Genomic DNA, 10,995 nt, shown 5'->3' on the forward strand with positions numbered 1-10,995 from the left:
GTAATGTTTATAAAGTACAAATCTGATTATGTCAACCTCTTGCTTAAAATCTTTCTTCTTGTGAATACTTATGGCATGTCCTCAGAATAAAATCTAAACTCCTTTTCATATGAGACCCTTCTAATCTGGCCCCTTCTTTTTCAACCTCATTCGCTCATTCATTCATTTATTTATGCATTTATTTAATAAATGTTCATTGAGTGCCTTCTTTCTGTCAGGCACTGGGCCAAACACTGGGGACACTCCCTACTCTGAATTAGCTAGGATCTCACTAATGAGCACCATAAACCACATTCTCTCTCTCCTTCCTCTTCCCTAGCCACCCCTCCTTTACCTATTCCCTTCTATTAGCTTATTTCTACTCTTCCTCCATATCTTAGATGAATCCAAGGAGCCATAGCTCACTATCCAAGTCTGGACTTGTGTTCCTTCCAAATGACCTTAGAGTGCCTTATGCCTACTTCTTTCGTGAGCTAGCCACACTTTGTCAAAAGTCCCTTTACTGATCTAAGTCCTCAAATGCTATGTAACTTCCTTGAAAGCAGAAACTCTTTTTTATTCACCTACCATAACCGACCACAGTGTTCAGCTTCAAATATTTATTAAATGATTCAATTAATTAACAAATAGGCACAAATAAGCACAAAGTGCATCTCACCAAGATTGCAGAAGTTTTATCTTGTAGAAGGTAGTAACTAACCTATATTTTGAAGGACTACTTGGAAAAGTTGTTAAAAGTTGGAAGGACAAAAATATAGGTGAAAAAGTAAAGGAAAGCATGTTAGTGAGAAAAGTTAGCAGGATATGAACGCAGAGGCATATTCTATGAATTTTAGGTGGTTTTATAAAGCCTGCTTCAAATGTTTGAGAAGAAAGATAGTACAAGGAGATCCTAACTAGGGATAATAAAGGGCCTTGCTATAGAGATAAGAGGTTAAACTGAAATTCCTAAAAGATGTTAAACAAGAAACCCATGTGATCACATTTGCATTTACAAATGACACTCCAGCAGTTTTGTGGTGAGTGAATTAAAGACAAGCGAGCAAGCCTGGCTGCAGAAAAAGCAGTTGAGACAAATGATTAGGGGCTGAACTTGGACGGGGTGAAGAGATACAAAGAAATAGAATTGACAGGACTTAGTGACTGACTGACTGATTGAGTGAAGGAAAATATAAAAAGTGAATCTGGAATAATGAGTTCAATTTCCCCATGCTGGGTTTGAGATATCTCTTGGCCATTAAGGTAGAAATGCCCATTTAGGCTAGACAGGTTCGAACTCAGAAATGGTCTAAACTGGACACATGGGATAGAAGTGTGCATGGGTGTGAGAAGGTCAAGTGAGAAAGGGATAGGTATGTGGATGTTCATTGCACGATTCTTCCAACTTTTCTCTCACTTGAAAGTTTTCTTAATAAAATATTGAGGAGTCTACAGCTATGCCACCCTGAACAAGCCTGATTCCATCTGATCTCAGAAGCTAAGCAGGGTCGGGCCTGGTTAATACCTGGATGGGAGACCACCTAGGAAGACCAGCTGTAGGTGTAAAAAATAAAAAATAAGTGATCGTAAACTAACAAAGTCCTTGCAATCTGTTAAGTCAACCAAGGGTTGCCTCACCTAAAAATAAATAAATTTAATTAATTAATTAATTAATTAATTTTTTAGAAGTCAAAGAGAAGAAAGATGAAGAAAACAAAGAAAAATAAAACAGAACAGAACAGAATAAAATAAAATGATAAAATAAAGAAGCTGCAACTCAAGAGGAAGATAGAAAACCAGCAAAGTGTGGTATTTTAAAAATCAAAGGAAATATTTCAAGAAGGGGGAAACAATTAATGGTGTCAAATTCTGCAAATCAGTAAAGTGAGCTAAGAACACTAAATCATTTATTGAACTAAGCAATTTAAAACCTAGGTGAAGGCAGTTTCCGGAGTGATAAGAGAAGACAGTGGGAATAAGCAGTGTGCAGGAAGTGAAAAGTGAAGACAATGAGTGTTGACTAATCTCAAGAAAATTTGACTGTGAAGAAAGCAGCATCAGGTGACATCTAGAAGGGACTATTTAAAGAATCTCTTTTTGAGATGGGAGGCACCTGAGCCTATTTGTACTCAGAGGAAAGAATCAGAGTGGAGGTTGAAAATAAAGGTGAGAGAGGAGGTAAATGGTGTTTTTAGATCCCTCAAGAAAGGACAGGTGATGAAGAGCAGAGATTAGCTGCTGGCAGCAGGAGACATATCTCTTCCTAGAGACAAAGAGATAAGGATGGGAGGAGAGGCAGGTAAATTTGATAAGGAGAATGCAAGAAAGAGAGTAAATTCTTGCCCATCTAACTCTAGTTTCTCTGTGAAATGTTGGCGGGGACAGTTGGGGATGCGGAGAGGACAACCCAAACAGCAAGGTGATATAAAACCACTGCTTAATTGAGTTTCTGTGTATACTGTGCATGTTTACCAATTTTCATGGAATTAGAGAACTGTAGGATAGAATGTAATCAGTACTACACTAAATTATCCACAACATGATTTTATTTTATCTTTCTTTAAGGCTTTCATTGCCTGAGGGTTATTTTGATAAATATCAATTATAATTACAGTATACTCTGCTTAAAGAAGTGCCAGTTGTTAGAAATAATCTCCCTATGTCTCACAATGCTCATCTATAAACCAAAGTGCTTAGACCACAATCACATGGGTCTCAGTTCCATGGGTAATATACGTGAAGGGATTTAGTACAATGTACTTTGGTTTCAGGGCAGTGTTTTGGAAGACATTTTCTTAAGAAATATTCAAAAAATTTCTTAATATGGCTTCCACTTAGCATGCCATGAAATGGCCCTGGGCTAAGAATCCATTTCAGTGTATGTGACATGACCTTCAGTAATCTTCCTCCTAAATAGCACAGAATATAACTGAAGTCAGATTGGGTTTAGGTCGATCCTTCTATAAATGCATTTTTTTTTATTATGGATAATGAAAAGGTAGAAAATTGAAAAGCTCATTTTTTATGAAGGAAGAATAAACCAAAAGCTTTAAATTTAAAAATGAGTGGAAATGTTTAATGATAAGACTCTGTCTTAAGACTGGGTAGAGGGAGTTCTCATTTTTAAGTTCCTTAGACAAGAAATACTTCTCTCTCAGCCATCAGTAACTAAAGCCATTATTTTAAAAACAAAGTTCATGAAATAAATAGATGAAAGGAGAATAGATCCTTTTGGCCCTTTTACCTCTACCAGCTCACTACATTTCCCCTTAAAAATCAACAAATTTCTACTTAATGTTAAACACTTATAGTCTTGAGCCAGATAACTTTTCAGTCAATAGCAGACCAAACAATGCAACAATGGTAGTTTCATAAGATTATAATGGAGCTGAAAATTTTTATTGACTAGTGACATCTTAGCTATTATAAGTCATAGTGTGATAATGTAGCCACCGTAAGGTCATAGCCATTACAACATCATAGTGCAACACATTACTCATAGCTATTAATGTAGAATAATGATATAAAGAAAGAAATATTTTTGTATAGTTGTACACTGTATTTGTGTTTTAAGCTAAGTGTTACTAAAAAAAGTCAAAAAGTAAAAAAAAGTAAAAAGTTTATAAAGTAAAAAAGTTAAAGTAAGCTAATTTATTATTGAAAGGAGAAAATTCTCTTATAAATTTAACGTAGCCTAAGTTTACAATGTTTATAGTCTACAGCAGTGTACAGTAATGTCGTAGGCCTTCACATTCACTCCTCACTCACTTGCTGACTCACCCAGATCAACTTCCATTCCTGTAAACTTTATTCATAGTAAGCGTCTTATATGAGTATATCATTTTTTATCTTCTCTGTTATATTTTTATTGTACCTTTTCTATGTTTAGATGTATAAATACCAGTATTCAGTACAGTAACATGCCATACAAGTTTATAGCCTAGAAGCAATAGCCTATACCCTATAGCCTAGGTGTGTAGTAGAATGTGCCATCTAGGTTTGTGTAAGTACACTCTGTGATATTTGCCCAATGATGAAATTGCCAAACCATGCATTTCTCAGAACACAGCCCTGTTGTTAAATGACATATGACTGTATACTTTTCCACAAAGTTCTACTACTGTTCTACAAATATTTGTTGTGATTATTCAGGTAAACTACATTTAAAAATATTTCTTAAAGTATGAACCAATAAACATTTATTGTATCTGAAGTCAACAATAATAATAATAATGTCATAAGCAAGGTTTGCAATTTTTGCCACCTGGTTACAAATAATGTTAACTGTAGGTTTAGTTTGCTGGAAAACTTTTGGTTACTTTCTAGGGTAATGTCCCATTGGATTTCCCGGAAACATACTCTGAAACTAAATGTTGCATGTGGAAGACTTATTGAAGAGATCTCTTAAGGAGATACACCTACAAAGAAGAAAGGAAAATAGAGTTGAGCAGAGAAAGAAGGCAGGCCACAGTGTATTTGCAATTGAGACTTCTGCTAATCCAATAATAGCAAGCTCTAGAACTGAGATGACCTTTCAGAGTTGTGTTGAACTGAGGCAACTGGGCTGCACCTTTGTATACTAACATCGGCCAATGCTATAGGCCACTCCTTAGGGGAGGGTACATCATGTGGCAAGGCTGTTCTCTGTGGCTGAGAACAAGGTCCATTGAAAACAGCTAAAGCTTTTAGTTGATATTCTCAGCCACTGGGGTTGAATAAGCCAACCATGAAGAGGAGATCTGAGTGGAGATCCATGAAATCCACAAAAGCCCATCACATAGTGTACTCTACTTGTTTCTTACAAGTTTGTTCCATCTGGGAGTAGCTTCTCCAGGAGTTTGGTTGGGAAGCCTCATGTTTTCTGGGCCACTTAGATTAGTGGGATGAAGTATATCTCTTGCTGCTGCAGTTGATCTTAAAGCCATAACTGATTCTCATTATCTCCTTTACCATCCACCCTCATTAAGCACCTCTGTAGATCCAGGCAGCTAGCCTAGTTGGGTAATCCAGACCCTCATCTCTGAGGAACCTGAGCCTCTAGTTACCATTGCCCTCCACAGGTGGGGGCTGTTGATGGTGTCTATTTACTCTCAACAAGATGGCATGAGAAAACCAAGAGAGGCATCAGTGGGTTATCCCAGTCTCAAACATATTCTTTCCTATCCCTACTATGGAGCAGTAGCTCTATCTCCTCCTGATGATATGGGATATTCTTACCATGATAGAGATTCCTCTTCTTGGCTGCTAGTCTCTTGGCACATTGAGCCCAAAGTGACAAGGTGAAAGCCGAAGCTTAAAATGCAATGAGACTCTGATAATGGAACCTCCAGACTCACAATGCCCAAAGCAGGAATGAGAATACAGAGTTCTCAAATAAGTCACTAAAAATGATGATATAAAAAGAGAGTCCCATTCCATTTCTTAGTCCCTAAACTCCTGTATTTTATCTGTTAGGGATAAATCAGTACCATGTAATGTTTGTTATTTAGGATTTATTCAGCATCTTGGGAAACAGTGCCAACCTTATAGGGTATCATCTCCAAGATGGAGCCTCAGATGCATCTTTAAGAGGCTATTTTATCTCTTTATCTGGCTGATGACTTCTAGGGGATACAGTCTGAGATAGAACCCATGGACCCCATGGCCATAAGCCACTGCTGCATCCCTTGCTGTAAAGTGGCTCCATAGGTGGGTCTGAATGAATCCAGTTCATGATGGGCAACACTAGCCAAATGACTACTTGGTGTGTCATGGTCATATGCTCTGCCTCTACCATGGCCCAATTGTTCACTGAGTGATTTTGAATGACATATAATTCTTTGCAGCAGAAGGCATGGCCTTATGTCAGGCCCCAGAAGTCTACATTATGATTTTCCTCTTGGGACTTGCCATGAACTACAAATGATGTCTTTTCCCACCACGAATACTTCTAGTAAATCTATTTTGAACAAAGGCGATGTTGCCCACAAGAGGGCAAAAATTGATTCTTGGATGGGAAAAAAGCCCTTAGATATTACAATGGTTTTTGGTTCTCCAAAGCTCAACCCTACCTGACAAAATTATATCCCTTAATATTTTGTTTCTCTTATTAGATTTCCTTGGGCATGAGCAGCATTGACATTAATTTCATGGAAAATACACAAAAAGTTTATTAACTGAATGCTACAAAACTGCAATGAATAATGGCTGGATTTTCTCCTCATGGATTTCTCTATCTTTCAATAGCGGTGCAGTAAGATCCAGTATTTTAACACAACTTTCACGGAGCAATGATTCAATTCAAGATGTATCTATGATTTGTCAGTTAACATTGAAAAACAGTCCAATGGTATGTTAAAACTAAAGAAAATTTCTATTCAGATTGATGAAACACAGTCCGTGATAACAGGGCCCTTCTAATGCCAACTATTTGTTATTTTTATGAATTATAATTTTAAGAAGGGATGTTTGTAAGTTCTTTACATGGTGTCTATACTAGAGAATTTGTTTTTGCTGCTGTAACTTCTGATTTGATGAAACATAGAGAATTAGGAGAATTAGGGGGACTTGTGCTTCTGATGGAGCAAACTGCACAGGTGGAAGACGTAAAAATTTATAGCCCATCCAAAAGCATTATGTCCTGAAGTTGTTGCAATAAACTGCATTGTGCATCAACATTACCTGGTTGCAAAAAATGTTAGTGCAGTTCTTTATCTCACTATTATAATTAAAATCATGGATAAAACAAAGTCGCATAATAAATTTGACTAACTGAAATCAGTGGATTACTCACTGAGAATAAGCTTAGGCATTTTTTAGATAGTTTAAGAAAGCAAACCAGAAGAGCATGGCATAAGAGCCAAAATCCAGAGGGGAAAAAAACCGTTGTCTTGTAATCCTACATGACATTTTGTTAGTGGAAGTCCCCCTTCATCCCCTTTAGGTAGGAACTCTGATTCCCCAAAGTATTTATGAGATTCCCAGAGGAGTATGTCACATGCCTTAACTAATTAATCCAGGTCACTCATTTTCCCTGCTATGGCTGGTCTCTGCCATGCTCGGGGTCTGCTGTACTTAAATGCTAGCTAGAGAGCTGCTTAAATGCTGCTGCCTCTCTCTGCCATGTTGATGTTCTATACCACGTTCACGTCCTTGCTAATCCCTTTAGCTACCAGTACTTTCAACCCTTGCTGAGTGTAATAGTACAGCAGCAGTAGGCTTCAAAGTGAGAAGGACAACAGTTTTCTCCCCTCAGTATTGTACTGTTATAGGGTCTCATAGTAACATTCTTAAACCCTAATATGTTTAAAAAAAAAAATCCAGAAAACTCCTCGATCCCTTAATTTATGTTGCGAAATCCAATCCACACCAGGCTTTATCCCTATAGGGTAAATTATCTTTGAGAGTCAGCTGTTCTTTTACTATAATTTGTTCCCATTGAGTTCTATATGCTGAAATCCAATAATCAACACTCTCCCAATTATTTTCCCAAAAGGCTTATCAGCATCTGTAGAAATAAAATCAAATGGAATAGATACAAATAGATGCAGATAGAAGAGAGTTACCTGTCTCTGCTCATAGCTGTATGAGAATCTCATTTTGGTTAAGATGCCCTATTACAGTCTCCAAAAAATGTAAAAAATTTTGCCAGGCAATATATATATATATATATATTACATATTTATATATAGTATATATTACATATTTGTATATATTACATATATTACATACAATTATATATACAATTATATTTATGTATTATATGTAGTATATATATTTCGTATACATATACACACATATAAAAAAACTAAAACTAGGATTTGGGACATTTGAATTCTATGCATATCTGTGACTAGTTTTCTGTGTGATCTATTGCTATGAACCTATTTCTTAGTGCATTGTATTAAATAGTTTCACAATGTGGCTTTGAATATCAAATGGAGTGAAAGATGTGAAAGTGCCTTGGAAGTGTTAAATGTCCTAGTCTACTGTAGAGGATTCTTATCTTTATAATGTTTAAATAAAATGTTGGTCTTTGATTTTAATTGTCCACTACCAAGTTACAACATTTGTTCTGTTTCCCAATCTTATTCCTTTAAAGGTTGTGTGAGATAGATTAAATAGCGCAAAACTCTCATTTTTCAGATGAGGAAATTGAGTTCCAAAGAAGGGTAGGTTACCTAAGTTGTGGATGGTAGGATTAGAAATCCAAGATCCTGATCCATACATAATACTCATTTCACCACATCATCAGAGTGCTCTCAGGGATGTTATGTCTTCCTTTTCAGAAATTATTCAGCATAAACAGTTGTTCACCATGCTTATTCACTGAGCCTCCATTTAAACTATATGATATTTATTCACACCATTCCTTATTTCCATAGCTTTATACATTAGTGCTTATGAAGCCCAGTTTTCAAGAGACCAACAAAATTGTATTTATTGAGTTGCTTTTCAGTACTAGGCAAATTACTGCCATAAACAGAGCTTCTGTCCTACTGAAATATTAGGCATAAAAGCAATACATGTGTTAAAAGAAAAAATAACTTTTGTTTTAAGCTTATAGGACACACAACTAATGCTGCCCTTGGCAGTGTGTTTCTTTAGTTGGAAGGCTTCTTGGAAAATTTCTTCTCCATATTAGACCAATGGTCAAGTTTCAGTCTTCCTAGAGGTGGTTTCTAAGTCCTTAGGCCATTTAAGAATGTATCTATGGAATCCCATTTCCTATATGAAAACCACTTTATGTCTCATGTACTTGCCCCAAACCTTGACACATATAGTGCATGTTTAATATAATGAGCCCCGATATTAAGATAATGCTGTGGAGCTTTGGCTTGCTTGGTAGTGCTAATGTAATTTACACACACACAGGAGAGTAGCTAACCTGTCTTTGCAAGTCCAAAGCATAATATTAATCAACTTCTTGTGCCTGCCTCTGGTTCTTCCTAGGCAAGTTCTGACACACTTAACCAAAGGAGCCTTTATAAGTTTTCCATTATAAGAGCCAAATAGCTAATGTTTTTGCATTACCCACAAAAAAATCAAAGGGAAAACATCATCCGCCCAAAATTGGAAAAGATGACTTGTCGGTGGCTTAATGCACATGGAAAGAAAATTAAGCTAGGATAAACATTAAACATTTTTAGGTCCTTCTTTTCTTTCTGCTTTAATTTTTCTATTATAGTTTTTCATTTAAAAATGATTATTTTTAAATCCCTGCATAAAAAGATGCAACTTGTTATGTTGTGGAAATTAACTTCTAGAGGAAAAATACCTTTTAAATGCCAGGTTTACTGGCATTTTTAATGTTCTGGTAGTGTTTTGTTTTGTTTTGTTTTCCTGATAGAAAACCACAGTTGTTTGAGAGAGAATTATTACATCACACAAACAATTAATAAAAGCAAGCACTTCTATCCTAAGATTTATTTTGAGATTCTCACACTTACACTCCATCATCTAACTGCTTGTATTATTATATGAAAAGAAAGAGTTTTCCTTATGGTGTTGAAACAAAGTTGTATGGAAATGCACAGAAGTTCTGGAAAAGCAAGAACTTATCTTTTAGCAGAGTTTTGGCAGAACTTCAGCAGACTGTCTAGAACGTGAAGATGTTTCTCCTCCACAGATACATCAGCAAATCTGAACTTCAACCCCAGATAAAGAATATTTGTATAATAATGCTCAAAATCTAGCAAGTGAATTCTTTAAACTCCTACTATTGACTTCTTAGATTTATAAGATACTTTTTGCTCTTCACTTTCATAAAAATCAGACAAAGCTAAGCTGGTTTTAATTGGATTTTGAAATTGTCAGTTATTTACAATGAAGAGGTTTCAAGTCCTTGCAGCTGAAAAAATGATGTATATATGCAAAATCAGAGCAATTGTTCTAAAGATAGTAAGGACAAAGGAAAGAAAAAATAAAAATTTAACTAGTTAGCATATTCTCTATTTGTAATTCATTTAAGTTTGATAGCTTTCACAAACAGATAAGGAAATTGACATGGTAGGGTTTTCCCAAAGCAAACTATAATATAAAATTTTGTTTTTCTAGCTGTTAAATACCTCTTTGGTAACCTGTGTAGAGAAACCCAATTTTATCTGTAATCAAATTTAAAAGATCTTTGTTTATAGATATTAACATTATATTAATTTTATTTTAAAATTCTTGTGATTTTGCATTCTACTTCACTGTATATTTGTTATAAATATTAAAAATATTAGATATATGTGAATTGATAAGATAATCTCCAAGCAATATTGTTACATAAAATAAATTCAACAGGTGACAAAGTAAAGTGTACACTAGTCTATCATTTGTACATAAAGGAAAGAATACAAAATGGGCTTTTTGGTATGCTAATTGAATATATCTGCATAGACACTCAAATAATTGATAATAGTGGTCTTCCTACAGAGAAAGAAGAGGAAAGGGAGGTCAGGAGAAATTTTTTATTTGTTCATTTGCTCTATTTAAATTTTTTTCCAGCCAAATGCATAACATACCCATAAACACACACATGTAGTTATATTACTCAACTTTTCCTCATTCTAAAATTGATACTCTAGGAAGATGAAGTATGTTTTTATCCTCCCTACCCACATCTTCCACGGCTTTAAGTATTTCCTGGCACACAAATATCACAGTTTGAGTCACATAAGGAGTAGCATGGTCTATAATCCTGGTTCTACTGAGTCCTAGTTTTATGGCTTTGTATTTTTACCTTTTTGACCATTAACTACTAATCCACAATATAATCACCACAATTCCTACCTCACAGAACTATCATAGTGCTTAAATGAAAGAGAATACCTAAAAGTACTTAGCATAGTGCTTAGAATATGCCCAGTGCTCAAGAGATGATTGATATTGTGTGCTGGACACCATCCTAGATTCTGAGGCTGCCAAGATAAAGTGTTTCTGTCCATAAGGAGCTCTCGCTCCACAATAGCACACAAACCTGCAGATTTAACAAAATGTCAGTGTCTCGCCCATAATAGAATAGATAATATATATTGAATTAATGAATGATAC

At 35.5% G+C, this 10,995-nt stretch overlaps 1 pseudogene; it reads left to right on the plus strand.

Moving 5' to 3' along the window:
- Window positions 1-1,426: 1,426 nt before the first annotated feature.
- On the plus strand, window positions 1,427-1,542 carry LOC118600601 (annotated as a pseudogene).
- Window positions 1,543-10,995: the final 9,453 nt, after the last annotated feature.

This window comes from Rousettus aegyptiacus, unplaced genomic scaffold (genome assembly GCF_014176215.1).
Source record: "Rousettus aegyptiacus isolate mRouAeg1 unplaced genomic scaffold, mRouAeg1.p scaffold_m13_p_3, whole genome shotgun sequence".
Classification (NCBI taxonomy): domain Eukaryota; kingdom Metazoa; phylum Chordata; class Mammalia; order Chiroptera; family Pteropodidae; genus Rousettus; species Rousettus aegyptiacus.